General features: G+C 51.5%; 1 protein-coding gene across 4 annotated transcripts in view; it reads left to right on the forward strand.

The window, feature by feature from the left end:
- The first annotated feature begins 841 nt into the window (after nt 1-841).
- Nucleotides 842-15,407, forward strand: part of rnf152 (ring finger protein 152) — a 36,522-nt gene continuing 21,956 nt past the window's right edge. The window contains exons 1-3 of one of the 4 annotated variants that reach the window (XR_015111032.1): nt 842-1,041; nt 1,544-1,737; nt 2,627-2,731. The gene's annotated coding sequence lies outside the window, so the exon portion shown is untranslated. Of the gene's footprint in view, nt 1,042-1,543; nt 1,738-2,626; nt 2,732-9,794; nt 10,117-15,407 lie in introns of those variants that run through there. The other 3 variants (XM_086192040.1, XM_086192039.1, XM_086192041.1) reach the window with 3 other exon arrangements.

Below are 15,407 nucleotides of genomic sequence, written 5' to 3' on the forward strand. Positions count from 1 at the left end.
GCGGCTGGTCATTATGAAATTCAATTAAACTTTATTTGCAAATGAAATTAAAGATAACGACATTCACAAAATCAAATTTGTGTTCTGTTTTTGTGAGACGGTGTTGAAATTCGGAGGGAAGAAGCAGCCTAGTATGACGTCAAAGACGACAACAACATGAGGACACGGGTCACTTTTATTCCTCTCCCCCGGGACCAAACAGGGATGCAGGGTTTGGTTAATTTGTGGGAACAAGTAAAATCTGGTGGGAACAAGTTACGTCTCAAGGCTACAGAAGTGAAGCACTGAAGTTCCATTTAGTCGATACAAATGAAAGCGCTGGAACTTTTGTATCTTGTGGCCACGAGTTAACCAGCGGACATGTTTGACGTCCTGGTTATTGACCGATCATCATTGATCGGCGGTGAGACTTCTCTCTGATGTGAGAGGGTTACCGCTCCAGACCTCCGCTGGAGGACTAAAACCATGTGGAGGAGAAGAAGAGGAAGGCTTGGACGGTGGCTGAGTTGCCATCAGCATCTCCATCCCTCAGCTGGCGGGCCTGCTGGAGGTGAGCAGTTCTCCCTCCTCTAAACTCAGGCTGGGCGACATTCATCCCAGATATCGCTCGTATGTGACGTCACGTGACTGATCCAGATGTTCGAGTCCTGGTCGGCAGGCTCCTTCCCTCCCTGGCCGCCTCGACCCGCGGTGACACTACCGGAACATGCGTGTGCTGCATGTCCCAGGGTGAGAGAGAGAGGGTGGGAGGGAGGGGGGCGTTCCCGCTCCGGGGAGAGGCAGCCAGTGGGGCGCGGGCGTCCGGGAGAGTGGGCGGGTCTACGGGGTTGTGGCTGTTCTGAAGACGACAAGGAGGAGGAGGAGGAAGACAACAGCGGAGAGCAGCAGCCGCCACGCCGCCGCCCACCGAGGAGCGCACACATTCACATACACTCTCTCTCACACGCACACAAACACACTCTCACTCGCGGGTGTCGCAATCGCTGCTGCTGCTCCCGTTAAATGCACGGAGGAGCGGACAGACGGAGGAACGCGCAGGAGGTGAGGCGCTTCTCTTTGGTCCAGAATTCAGGGGAGTCTGCCTGTGTGTGTGTGTGTGTGTGTGTGTGTGTGTGTGTGTGTGGGGGGGGGGGGGGGGTCGCTTTGTGCTGAGCAGCATCCCGCGCCTCGCGCCTCAAACCCTGATCGGTTTATTCTCTGCACGGGAGCCAACTTCTCCCGCCGCGTCCTCGCGCGGTTCCGCTCTCTTTGTGTGCGGGTTCCTGCGCACTCAGCTGAGCGCCCGCGGCGTTAATGTCATCACCGGCCTTTGTTAGCCTGATAGGGTGGAGTTCACAAGTAGCAAATAAACTTTTTTTTTATCTCTCTCTCTCTCCTGCATTGTAAAGAACACATCTGACCCATGAGCGCGCGCTCTCTCTCTCTCCCTCCCTCTCTCTCTCACACACACACACACACACACACACTCTCTCTCCTGCCATCTGACTTCAGTGTGACACAGGAAGCTGCACCTCTGGAGAGGCTCATGTCAGTGTGTTTGCAGATGCTGGGCTGCAGGAGCCGCCTGATGTGCCGCTCCGCTGTAGTCAGAGAGATGGAAGTGGGTCAGATGAGGAGGTTCTGTCTCTGCGGGGAGACTCCTGATGCGCCCCCCCCTCCCTCTCTCGTCCTGCAGTAATGTTGAAATCCTCCCTGTTTCCTGTCGTTGCTCCTTGCTGGACTTCATCCAACCTTTGGGTAAACTTAAACTCTTCATTCTCTTGATTCTGCCTTCATTGCCTGCAGGATTAGTGAGTGAGAGTGTGTGCCAGTCTGGTTCCCTGCTGGTTTCTTCTGCCTCAGTAACGATGACTTGATCAAGATGATGCTAACATCACGCTCCGGAAACTCTCTTCTTCTCTGAAGCGACGCAGAGTTCTGAGCCCCAGGGCTCTCCTCGCGCTGCCGTTGACTGGACGCTGCTTGAATTGTTGTGCCAGTTTGACAAAAGGTATTTGCAGACGTCCCTCTGAGCTCGGGGGACACGGCCAGAAAAACTGGTTCAGGGCCCCGGGGCTAAAAAGTAGAGCTGCAGGAGAACCTCCCTCCTTCTGTGTGGTGAAAGAAAACATTCACACAAAACTTTAAAAAAAAGGCCGAAGTTCCTGGTCAACACAAACAAAACGTGAACCTCAGTTTGCGCGTCAGTAAGTCAGCGCGGGCGATTCTGAACACCTGTCTGGACGGACGAGGCGACAACATTTAGGCCACATCAACCTCAGGAGGCGGCCATTTTGTTTAATATTTTCTGGGACAGCAGCAGACCAGCTTAGATGTACTACACTGCCACCCGGTGGACTGGAGTGGCTGCGTTCTCATTCAGTCTCGTTCACAAACGTTATGCAGCGTCTTCCATGTTGCTGATGTGCCTAACGGTGGGGGGGGGGGGGGGCAGAGGACTGAATCCACGTCTGGGGAAAGGGACGCCTGGACCGTTTGTAACGTGTTAATTTAAACGCTGTTGCGTTTCCATGTTGCCGCGGGACGACGTGTGAAGGCATTCATTGATTGACTGTGCGGAAGAACCAGGTGTGGAGGTGACACTTCCTGTTGTAGGTGTGAAACTTCCTGTTATGTTCCCCCCCAGGAGAAGCTGGTGTGTCCAGTGTGACACCTAGTGGTGAAAGGTGATGCTGCCACACTGCTCCCACCGTCACACCAGTAAAGTGAACGAGTGCGAGGGATCGTCAGTGTCTGTCATGGGATGAAGTAATGAACTGTACTCAGAGTACTGCAGGCATCCAGCCAGACTGCCCCCCGCTCACGTTCTTCAGTTCCACCTGGTGCAGGAACGCTGCTGCTGATGCTGCCTCCTCTAAACAACATTGACTGATAAGCCGCTTGTTTATTGAACTCGGTTGCAGAAACCTGTCGGCCTGCCAGGTTGGAGATTTTGGCGGCGAGGGGCGGGTGGCCACAATGAGCCCGCTTGCTCTCTGCACTGGTGGACCGTGACGGATGTGACTGCGCTCTCAGTGTGTTTGTGCTGATCCAGACGGAGCTGGGTTCTTGTCACCACTGGACTCTCGAGTGACTAAAACTGTGAATCGCTTCCATTTATATTTGTAGTCCAGCAGGAAGGTAGCACCTCCATGGGATTGTTATAGAAAAATTGGGACTTTTGTGAGGGAAAATCTCGAAACCCTGGGACTGAATCGAGACTCGCCGTCTGAACTGAGAGAGTTCCTCTGAAGGTTCCCGTTTCCTGTGGTTGGAAAACTGACAATCGGACGGTGTCAAGTTTGCATCGGTACCAATGGTTTAGTTATTGTTGCTGGTATGGAAATAAAGGCAGCTGAGTTGTAGCGCCACCTGTTGGCAAAAGGAAGTACCTGTTTTACATCTTGATGTTGTCGTCCTGGTGGGTTCATCAGAACCTCCTTCAAAACTTGTTGGCGGGTAACTGAAGACTGAGAGGTTACCGTGGTGCGGATGTGGCCATGTTGCATGCCGTATGACATCTGCAGGCTGAATGTACGTCTTAGCGCCACACACAGCGTTGTGTCCACGGCAACACCACCCACAGGAAGTGTGCGCTCTTTAACGCCACCTAGAGTTCTGTTCTTGTCAAACACATCAGGAGCAGAATCGGTTCAGTCTCACACAACACCAAAAATCCCCATCCTGTCTTCTTTCCGTCTGAAGAAGAATTCCGAGCTCTAGATTATGCAGAGCTTTGAAATCAGCCGGAGCAGCCAGTGTGAAGAAATGTCCTGGGGAACGTGTCGCCTCGTATCACCTACACTCCCCAATATTTACTCGGCTTTATCTAACGGCTGCCTGATGCCTCCTGTGAGCAGTCAGAGGGAATGAAGGTAAACATTGCCTTTGAGTTTGCAGCGCTTCACAGCTTCAGACTCGTCTGAAGCTGCCCTTTCAGAGTTTAACTTGAATGACATCTCACCTGGTCCTCTTCGTCTGGACGGACACGTTCGGCTGCCTCCAGTTTGGCCTCTGGAAAGGAAGCTGGTTTATTCTGTCAGGTGAAAGCAGACGTTTGCCGAGCTGATTGCAGGTTTTGCTCTCACCTCTGAGTTTTGCGTGTCAAGACCGTGTTTCCCGCACGTAGCCTCGCTTAAATGTCAGAAACAAACTCAAGAGATTTACTCTGAGATTTAAGCTCCACCCACTCTGATATGGCTTCATTCATCAATAGAGTTTTCAAACTAGCGTGATCTCCACCGACATGCGGCAGTGAATTTATGTCTAAAATTTGAAAACGTGTGCATTTGCGTAAGTGGGGATTAGCGTGCTGGCGTAGCCAGGAAGCCGCGTGCCGATGCTGGTTAGGTGCAGGAGTAGTTGGGAAGGAAATAGCGGGAGATGAGGGGGTGGAAGTAGGTGATGGTGAAGCTGACCGGGTCAGCAGCAGCTGGAGGCTCGGTGATGCCGCCAGCTCTCAATCCCTACTCGCCGTTTTTCACTGATAAAATATCCCCAGGACTCAAGGATGACCAGACAAGTAAAATGTTGCTCAAAGGTCAAGGGTCACTGTGACACGTGGTATTTCCAGTTTTTCGTGTTTTGGGGGTTTAATGTATTGGAAGCTGTGTGATTGTGAGACGGCGTGGATTGGAGCGCCACCCTGAGACTTGTCAGCGTGGCCCCTCCTCCAGCCTCTGGTCTCATCACTTGAATAAATATGACAAGATGTTCATTAAGCAGATCAGCGGTTTCATGTGAGGGAGAAACTGAATGTGTCAAGCTGATGTTGATGTCAGCTGATGGAAGGATTCGCCGCCCGCAGGACGACTCGTCCTCTCCGAGGACCCCTAAGTCCGATCCCTCCAGTCATCGTCTCCCACTTTATTCTCCTTTCATTCCCAAAAACTGCCTCCCTGCTGTCTCCTTCATTAATTCTTCCTCTCCCAAGACGTTGGCAGGTCTGCCTCCTCCGCTCCCTCTGCATCTCTGCTCCATGCGGCTGCCCAAGTGCTTTCTGGGAGTCAGGTGGCTAATTGGTCCCCATCTGTTGGGGGAGAGCGCTCTTTACGGGATCCTGGGTAATTTGTCAGGAGTTTTACCGTATTGATTCCATTTTTTTTCCTCAAGCATCCGGCGCTCCCAGTGGAGGTGGACAGAAGGGAGTCACAACTGTCACATTTCTATTTGCAACAAGACGGCGGCGTTGAAGCCAGAAGAGAAGGAAGAAAACATTCACTTCCTGTGGTGATGTGGGGTTTAATTTCGAAATCATGATGTGCAGCACGAGTTCCTCTCCGTGAGAAGACAAGGAGGAAGTGAACAGGTCCAGCACAGACAGAGCACACCACAACAGGAAGTGACACGACACTGCAACAACACTCCGCCCCCTCAGCTCGGCCAGAGGAGAACCACGAAAGAGCCGTTGGTTCACCCCCCAATTCCAGAGTGACGGTGACGTGATGGAGAAATGACGGCCCCCTGCTGGCAGCGTGTGGGCTCGCACCCACGCAGCACTCCCCTGCAGCGCATCCCTGCACCTTTCTAACATTCCCCATCAGCAGGAGCCGTCTGGGCCCGTGCATGCAGCTGGTCGGTCGGGTCACCAAAGAGCCTGTGAGTCCTGACCCGCGATCTAAAGACAGGAATATGAGCTGGTTCACGGAACAGGGACTGGTCTGCTGGCAGTCTTGTGGGGAAAAAACCAAACCGTGACAAAGCAGGAATTTCTCCTGTCCTTACGTCAGTCTTATTCTGATCAGCTCATCAGAACTGAATCTGCTGCGTGGCCTCACATCAGCACCCGTGATTTTGGAGTTGATGTAGTAAAAGTGAACAAATGTGAGCCCGAGCCATCAACAACATCTCGGGGTCTGGAGATGGTGATACAGCATCAGAGGTGTTTACTGAGGGCGGAGCTCGTGCAGCCAGGCTTTATTTTGCTGTAGCATTTGGAACATCTGATCTGAATCCCCCTCCAGATTAAAAAAAAGACTCTTACTTTGAAAAGTTCTGACTTGGAAGGGATTCTGTTGCTAACGTGCTGTTAGCAGCTAAGATAACATCAGCCCCTCTCCTGTTTTCACAAATGTTAAATGGCGTTTCTGCCGTCTCCTACATCAGAAAAGGTCATTTTCAGTGTTTGCTGGACCAAGATTAGCTTCAAAGCTTGCGGTGATGTCACAAATCCTGCGCTCAGGTTCTAATGAGTTGGAGAACCTTTGTTTGTCACCACTTCAGCAGGAAAACGACCCTCTTGAAACAAATTTCGAGCGGAATCTGTTTGTTCCATTTGATCAAACGCCAGGATGGGTCTGATCTCGTGAGGAACCTCCGCCCTCCACTCATGGGGGCGAGGCGAAAAGGGGGGGCGACTGACTTCCTGTCAGGTCCTCCAGTCTGGCCGGAGGAGGGGTTGGAAAGACAAGTTTCTTGAATTCGTTTGTTAAAAATCCAGCCACAAAAAGCTGGAAACAGGAGGACGAGTGGATGAGGGGAGCCGCTCGCGTCAGCAGGCGCGCTTCAGTCCTCCCTCCAACACCCACAGTTTGAGTTGCTGACGCGCCATTTGCTTCGCTCCTCCATCTAAAGTTGCTTACTGAACACAATTCGTTGGGTGTGTGTGTGTGTGTGTGTGTGTGTGTGTGTGGGGGGGGGGGTGTCTGTGGACCTGGAGCATCCGGCTCCACTTAGTTCTTCTCTTCCTGAAGAGGATCCAAGTGGAATCAATCAGCGCCTCCCCGGCGTTCCCGTTGTTTTGTGGGTGTCTGCCCCCGTGATGGATGCTGCCGCTGTGGGGATTGTACAGGTGACGGATGGCAAAGGCGAATGCATCCTCATGTGTCAGGCGAAGATCATTTACCTCGCTTTCACCATCCATTAAGTCAAAGAGAAGAAAGAAATCTGAGATGAACAGCGGCGGCTTCACTCAGTACATGACGCTGATGGACGAGCGGCGGCTTGATATCTCCACCGTAAACACATAAAACACGGACGTGACTTCCTGCTCAGGGGAGTGGAATGGCGTCCGGCCGACTCTGCTCAGCTTGGAGGAAGGTGAACAACCTCTACAGCTCAGATGAGCGGGATTTATGCTCCTTTATCAGCTGGAGAGTTGGTCGGCCCTCTCGGCGGTGATGAATCACTCCAGCGGCGCTGCTATAAATCAATTCATCTGTGGCTTCTTTTCCTAGTTGATCAATTACTTTTGTCGCCCAGAGAAACGCCTTGATGCTCCCATTTGGAAAAACTGGAATCCTAGAATATAAATTAACCCCCGCAACCCCAAACCCTGTTGAGTCTTTTATTTTTTCAGATCAAAGCGTTGGATTACTGGTCCTACGTCTGGGTTAAGAAGACCTGGACTGCAGCGGGCAACCTGGGGAGGTGGTGAACAGACGTTGTTGGACAGCTTTGTTGTTGTTAGCAGTCAGTCTCTGTTAGCTTCAAGCTAAACATACGTGGCTGGATCTTCCTGCATTCTGGAGTCACTCAGAAGCGATGCAAGACGGAAAAAAAGATCTTTGTGAGCTCAGGACTCCGACTCGTGAGTCCTTGAAACACAAAATACACTTTTTGGTTGTTTTGGTTTGGTTGAGTAAAACCGAGAGTTCCGGTTCAGGGTCCGCCTCAGGAGAGCCTCTGGTAGCAGGACTCCTCCAGTCGGGGGGGCAGATCTAAGTCCCATGTTCAGCTGCTGTATGGACCTGGTTTTATTGCAGGTTGCTGTAAAGTCTGCTCATCATCGAGGTGCAGCCGTGAATTACTGCTCCCCTGACAATGTCCCGGAGTTATCAAACGCTTCCTCGTATTGTTCTTAACCGTCCTGCATCTGGACCGGGACACGCCGGTACTGTGCAGGGCGACTCGGGCGCCACGGCTGGAAGACTAACCGTGAAGCCGCGGACGCGCTCTCAAGCCTCGTAGCGGCATTAATAAATGTTTTCCTTCATAAAGCTGTGGTGTAATTGGGTTTTACGAGTGAGCAGAGACCAGACGAGGCTTCAGCGTGGCGGTGATAATTGTCACCACCCCCCAATAAGGAGCTTTAATTTGACGGGGGCGTGGCGCCTGATTTGTGAAACGATCCAGACATGATTGACGAGCGGATGGTTTATGGTCGATTTATGATGAGGATGGGAGGTTGTAAACAGCCATGATGATGCACTGTTGGCTGGAGGACTGTTCTGTCACATTTGATCAGACCAGTCTGTGGTGGCGGTGGCGGGTGGGGGTGGGGGGGGCGAGGCTGATCTGCAGAATGATGGATGGGTGATATTTCAGATGAATGGGTCTGTGTGACATCACCGAGCTGTGAAGGTCCACGCCACGTAACCTCGCCTGCACCAGGATTGATGTATTGACAGCCAGTCATTTACAACATAGCCTGCTGGTGACCTCTTGACCTTTACCGAAGCAGACGATGCAGCCAGTGGAACCGGGCTTTAGGTTTACCCTCAGGTAGAACCGATGGCGGTCACGTGACCTGTTTGCATGCTGATAAATTGATTCAAGCGGAAAAAGCTTTGACAGATGATCCTCATCCGTGGTCTGAGGTTGAAACGCTCGCTGCTTAACCGTGTGGTTGGCGAGCGCCAGCCAGACACCTGACCCACTTTCCTGTTATTCCAACATCTGGGGCCGTCTGCCCGCTGGCTCGCACGGGATTCATGAATTATGAGACGGTGTGTGACAACTGTTCTTCATGAAAGAGAGAAGGAACATCAGGAACAGCAGCCGCGAGAGTCGCAGACACGGAGATAGATCCACACCTTTATTCACATACACCGAAACTGATCTGGTGTCAGTTTGGATCCTCTTGGTTTGTGAAATACTGGGTAGTAAATCTGCAGGTACCTGTAATGGCGTCAGGAGCACTTCTGATGCAGTCAGAGCCTCTCTGGGATTGTGTTGGGTGGTACGATGCGTCTTCTTCAGTGGCTGCGGCGGCTGGAGGCGAGCAGCTGTATCCTGGTGGACGTACTGCCGGACCCGCTAGCTAAACATTTAACGTCTTTTATCAATGAAAAGTTGTTTTTTCCCCCCGAGAGCTGAAAAAAACAAACCTCGCGCCCCCTGCAGGTGAACTGCTGGAAACACGCCTTTAGGGAGGGTGAAGATGAGGGCGCAGCCCCCTGCTGGCAGACTGTGAAAGAGCAGCTGATCGGAGACTCAACCGGATTAAACCATAACTCATCGAGTCGCCCACATTTGTTCTTTAATTCTTTTGTCTGAGCTGCAAGTCACACCGCAGTAAATGGGATGTAATTATTCAACCAGCGACCCTCCGCCAGCAGCAGATCCCAGCCGTCACAGCCATGCCGTGTGAGATGCATCCACTCTAATTTATTTATATTGCTGTTGTGCTCCAGTGGCATTAGCGTTCCGGGTTGAGCCGGGTCAGCACATCCTCCCCGCCGCAGGCGCCTCATTTTACTTGGATTTGACTTGACGATTGACTTTGAAAGCAATTTCACCTCATAAAAACCGGCTGCGCTGGAGTCCAGCCGTGTCACACGGGTGCGTATTGTTTCTGCGTGTCAGGTTCTGGCAAAGCCTGGAAGGGGAGTTGTTAATATGGTTGTTGTCCCAGGAGGGGAGGGTCTTTGTTCAAGTGGGTAACCTCCCAGTTTGAACTTGGCGGTGCTTGTTTGGGGACGGGGAGAAGCAATGGCTGCACGCTGCGTTGTGTCTGCAGGGTATACGAGTCACAACACACACCTGCTGTGATCGAGATTGTTCATTTTTTGCTACGTTTTCCGCTGGCGCACAAGGACACAAGCCCTCGGGGGATGTTCGGGAGCTGGATGGAACCTTGGCGATGAGCTCTGACGAGGAGGCGGAGATAAAAAAAGACGAGTGATCAAGGAAATTTGAGGAGGAGGCAGACGAGCAGCAGGGGAGTTTATTTGATTTTGAACCCCGCCGGCAGCACAAATGTGTCAGAGCAACACTTTGATCCTGAGTTAAACATCTGAACAGCTCCAGATAGACGGAAACTGACGAGAGGCTGAAGGATCTGTTCACGCCAAAGTGGCAAAGTGATGCCACACGTATGACATCATGTGACATTTAGCGGATTTGAAGCAGAACTTGGGTGTGCAGGCAGGATATTTTTCCTGAATTTCAGCACCAGAGTTCCAAGGTCACTGGAAGGTAAGACAGGAGCAGGAGACGACTAAAGTATCGCGTGTTCTTTGAAGGCACCGCCGGGACTCCAGCAGGCCAGACCCCCTCACATCACTTCAACGAAGCGTTTTGTCGCCCAGATTTGCTGATAGTTTTGTTTTTTTGCCTCTTGCATGGCAACAAAGGCTGTTTTTTGGTTTTGTTTTCCTCCAGAATGCAGGAGGAGGCAGCCAGTTCACCACCGCACCTCAAGTGTCCCAAATCCAAGTTTTTGTGGATTAAATTAGAATAAATAATTCAGGCCTGAAGAGTAAAAGTGACGCAGGTTGAAATGTCTGGGATTTTCTGATGCGCTCCAGTTTGGTGCTCTAGTTTATCGTGACAACACGCCACCTCCCCCCTCAACTCCAGTTCATCCGCTCTCAGCCGTCCACCGTTTCATGCTGTGAATGGCGCCTGTCTGCCAGGGAGCTCGTCCTCGCAGCCAAATTTATGTGCCTGGCGGCCGCCCAGCAGCCCTTTGCTGAGTGTAAAACAAGCGCTGAGTGGCGGGGCCGGATGGAGGAGGGCGCCGGAGTGAGCGATTTTCTCTCTCATCTTCATCCGGGGGACAGGTTGTGAAAATTAGACGTCATGTATGACTTGATACACGTGAGAGTCGCCCGTCACAGATTTCATCCTAGATGTTGGTTTTTCACGTGTCAGAATAGTTTCCTGATGTGTAGAAGAGACGTATCTGTGAGAATTTCACTCGCGCTCCTCAAGACGAGAACTCAGCCGAGAAGGAGGGAGGACCGTCGTCCAGCCGACGGGGAGCCCCGTCTTAACCTCCTGATGCAGGAGTCCTCCTCTCACATGTCGTTACTGACACGGAGGAGAAGCGTTTCAATACACACACACACACACACACACACACACACACACGCTGTGTGTGATACCTCCACGCCGGCCGGCCAGGCTCGGCTCAGCTCGGCGGGCCTGGACCGCCTCCTTGCCGGCGGGGAGGTTGATGGTCACGTGGCGCAGCGGGAACTGACCCCTCAGATGACACACATTAGAACGCACTCAGCGCCACGCAGCTGATTGCAGTGACAGGAGATTCATTTTTAATTTAAGTCATGCAGATAATCGTGTCTCGTCATGGAAAACTACTTGTAAATATTTTTAGAATGAAGCCTGAAGACTCTTCAAACTGGTTTTGAAATGTTTTCCTCAGATCTGTCAATCATGTGGTCCTCTGAATTCTAGTGATGGAACATAAATCTGCGCTACGTTTGCCAATAAAGATGTTTGATCAGATGTCACGACCCGGGGCGCCAGGTTATGATGTCAAACTCCGATGTCGTACTCTGGATTAGTTTCCAATATTGAGAATAACGAGGGTCAGTTTCAGGGTCGAACTCAGAGCCCCCCCCCCCCCCCCCCCCACACACACACACACACAACTCCCATATTTCAGTGTCTTTATCCAAGTTATGGTATTAACTCTTCTTGGTCAACTGTTGAGCCAAGTTACTCGGATACTTCTGTTTTCCGTAACGTCTGAGTCGCGTTAATCCGCCTGTGTTGGGAACTGGAGTGATGGTTCTGACGTGGGGCCAGAAGTTTTTGCAGAGCGTGAACAAACGCAGGGAAGCAGCCGCCGGTACGCGACTGTCACGGGGAGCTAATACCTCCGGAGTGGAGTTCTCAAACTTTTCAGACCCAGAATTGTTAACCAGCTCCAGCAGCCTCTTAGCGGGACTCTAACTAGAGCAGCAGCCCACCTCTTTGTGCGCCAGACAGGTTTGTCTCTGCCTTAATGGGACGGCCCATTGTTTTCCTCCTCGTGAGCATGTTTCCACACAGGCTGAATTAATTGGATTGTGAAATTGATCCTACTTTGGAGTCCAAACCCGGGAAGCTGGAGCTCTGGCTGCATACAAGAGTTTAATCTGAATACTAAATGTTATTAAAAGCCTTCCCTGCTTCGCCGGTGTTGGACAGTGTGTACCTGGTAATGAGAAAAAGGCCCCCAGGGCCTCTTGCATTCATCACCCACCAGCAGGGTATAATTCAGTAATTAATTGCCTTAGTGGCTGGATGCGGCGTTCATGGTTGGGAGATAAACAGTGTGACTTCGCCAGGCCCTGTCACCGCCGCTGCTGTCGTCTTCCAGCCTGCAGAGGTGAGCCCGAGGGCAACAGGTTCAACAGTTCCGGGTCCCTTTTAAAGTGTGACCATTGTGAGAGACGTGCATGAGGGTCTAACAGCAGGAGAAGAGGTTCTGGAGCAGCGGGAACTAAACTCAGGAAGTGAGCATTGATTGAGGAGCCATCAGAGCGGTGGCTAAAATAATCCCTGTAGGATGTAATCCAGATGGTTCAGGCTGCGTTCTGCCAGCTACCAGGAGGAAGCGTGGGAAACGTTCAGGTGATGCTGTTGGCGGTTCTTCTAGCTGAAGCTGAGTTCTGGTACCCTGGGTGCTGGGGATCTTCCAGGAAGTTCATCTTATGTTCTGTAACATTTTATTGATGTACGGTGATGTTTTCTATCAGGAAAAAAAAAAGAGAGCTAAAGACGCAGGAGCGGATGGTCGTGGCTATTCCTCTGAAGAACCGCGGCGGTCGAGTTCCACGTCCCTGAAACCTCCCCGTCTAGTGTGCCTCGCCGGTTCTGGTCTCGCCGGTTCTGCTTACAGAGCCGAGGCTCACAGGAGGTGGGGGAGGGAAGGAGAACGGAGGGAGAGATCGAATGAGATGAGAAAAGGGAGGATGAGTCTCTGTCTTGACATTTCTGTCTGTCTCCTCTGGGAGTGAACCTCTTAATAGAAATGTTCTCAGCTGAAAGTGTGTGTGTGTGTGTGTGTGTGTGTGTGTGTGTGTGTGTGTTTGATGTACATCAGTTATTACATGCAGCAGAGTCAGTATATAATGTGGTTTCAGGTGGATGTAATTAGAGGTCCAGGCCTCGGCAGTTTTCTAATTTGTTTAGGAAGCAGCGGCAGTGGCGGCGGCCGGCCGGCAACGATAGCATGACGTTGCTGCTGCTGTGGTCATGGCAACAGCAGAGCTTGCATGTGTCTACATTGATAACTTCTGTTGAGCTTCCTTGATTGCCACTCAACGGCGAGTGCCAGGTGTTGCTCACCTGGCCGTTTAAAGTCAAGACTCTAAGTGGTTTTTTGGGGTTCGTTTGAAGAGCTCGTTTGAAGACATTTACACCTGATCTTGGATCAGAAACAGTCGGACTGTTCAGAAGTTGTAAGAATGTGCCGACCGTACAAGTGACTGTAGAGGCGTAAAATGTGTCACGTCAAAATAAAAGCAGCACACTGACAGCTGGGTATCAACATTCGTTTCACGTCTCAGCTGCTTTTCTCCTGGCGTGATCCGTTTGGTTGAACCATCTCGGTCTCGTCTGCAGTCTCTGGTGGAGCAGCAGCTTGGGGCCGGTGACGGAGGTCCTCGTGTGGTTTCAGCTTCAGCCGCAGCACAGCTGCACCGTCGTTTGATCTGTGCAAGTTTAATAAAACTTTGCAGAAGTTGTTGGCAGCGATGGCAAGGTTTCGTTCCTTCCTGTTCATCATTGGTAGTTGAGCTCCGACCGCTCGTCGTACACCACTTAGAGGTCGCACAGAGAATTACAGTCGTAACGCAGGTTTTGTGTTCCTGTCAGCTGATTAAGACTTCTACCGCTGGGTCATGTGACCCGGGGCTGAATGCTGGTTGGAGCTGTCCCATGAGAGGCTCCGTCCTCCCAGACAGCCGTTGTTTGGACTCGTCTCTGTGTTGACAGTGTGAGACGCTTGCTGCTGTTCGTTTGCGCCTCCGTTCGCTCACACGTCCTCACTCTCAGCCGCTGGTTGGATGCGTCGCGCGTCCCGCTGAAGCTGTTACACACACGCGTGCAGTGTTTAACAGCCTGATAACAAAATGAGCAGCAGAAGTGAGGAAACATTGTTTTTTTCCTCTAAATGAGGTTTGTGGCAGGGAGCCCCCCCCCCCCAGGCGTGAGAGATAAGAGCGTCTTCATCCCGAGGAGGCTGGACCGTCGCCGTCTCCCCCTGAAGGCGCGGTGGTGTCTTTGACTTTGTCTGGCGCCGTGGCTCTGAACACCGGCGTTCACTTTCTCTTGATGTCACCTTGCAGGATTTCTGGGTATTGATGTTCACTAAAAACGCACCGGAACTGCCAGTCAGCTCTGATTGAAACGAGTTGTTCCCCAACACGGGAGTAAAGTTTTGATTTTCAAGCCCCCGCTGCGAGGAGGGAATTAGAACCGCGCTGCTTCCAGTCTCTCACAGAGACGCGTGTCGCGTATCTGAGGCGCTCTTTGAAACTCCTGCCACGACTTCTCATGATTTCACCTCTTTGCGGCGTTGGGCCTGGCATCTCTGCCGCCCCACGCAGCAGCTCATGGATTGGCTTCCTCAGCCAGGTGTTTGATTAAAAAATAAAAAGAGAGAGACATTTTTATCTGCATCCAGGCGCCAACTCTTCTGTGGGCTGAGGACTGATCCTGCGACTCAGCTTCCTCCCAACTGATAATCTGTCCACTCCTCAGGTGGTCCAACTGTCGGATCAAACAAACCTTCGCCGGAAAGTCAGTAGTTTTCCGGCGTGTGGCCAGAAATCACAAATAGAGAATAGCTGAATAACCAGGAGGGAGGAGGCAGGTTTGATGGAGCCAGCCACATGTTTGCTAACCGCAGAAGTGCCGTTGACAGGTTTTTCTTGATGTCTTGGAGAGAAATTCAGCTTCCTTACTGCAGCGTTTTGCTATTTCTGACCTCCCAAAGGCAGGATTTTACCAGCCTGCTCCTGTCGATGTCCCCACTCGGCCTGCATGCTTCACTCCCGAGCTTCTCCTGTGTAATTAGACCCATCAGAAGCGACTTAATAGTAAAATAGAGCTGCAGATTGAACAATTGCTACGTTGGGTAGCTTCAATTTGGTGTTGTTACGAGATAGAAGAAATCTGTCCACTGTTGAGTCTTTTCCTGTCAATCAGCTGGTTTACAGGGAACCTGGGTTTCTCTTCTGCAGGGGGAATTTGAATAGAAAATCTTTGAGGTTCAGACTGGTGGTGGAACAAAGAACACTAATTCAGGGTGCAGCCTTTGACCCCGGAGCTCATGAGGTGTGTTTTTCTGAACATACTGGCAGCGTTATTCATGGCACACAGACTCTTTCTCAAAAAGTCACAAAAAAAAACCTCACCTCACCTCAAAAACCACTTGTTGTGATGATCATGTGACTGTCATCCCTCCCTGCTCCTGACTGATGATTTTTGTCACCAACGAGCTGAAATCCTCCCTCAGCAGGGCAGGTGGGCCG

Source organism: Aulostomus chinensis, chromosome 21, assembly GCF_037954235.1.
Source record: "Aulostomus chinensis isolate RoL2024-O1b breed Wild chromosome 21, RoL_Achi_v1.0, whole genome shotgun sequence".
NCBI lineage: Eukaryota > Metazoa > Chordata > Actinopteri > Syngnathiformes > Aulostomidae > Aulostomus > Aulostomus chinensis.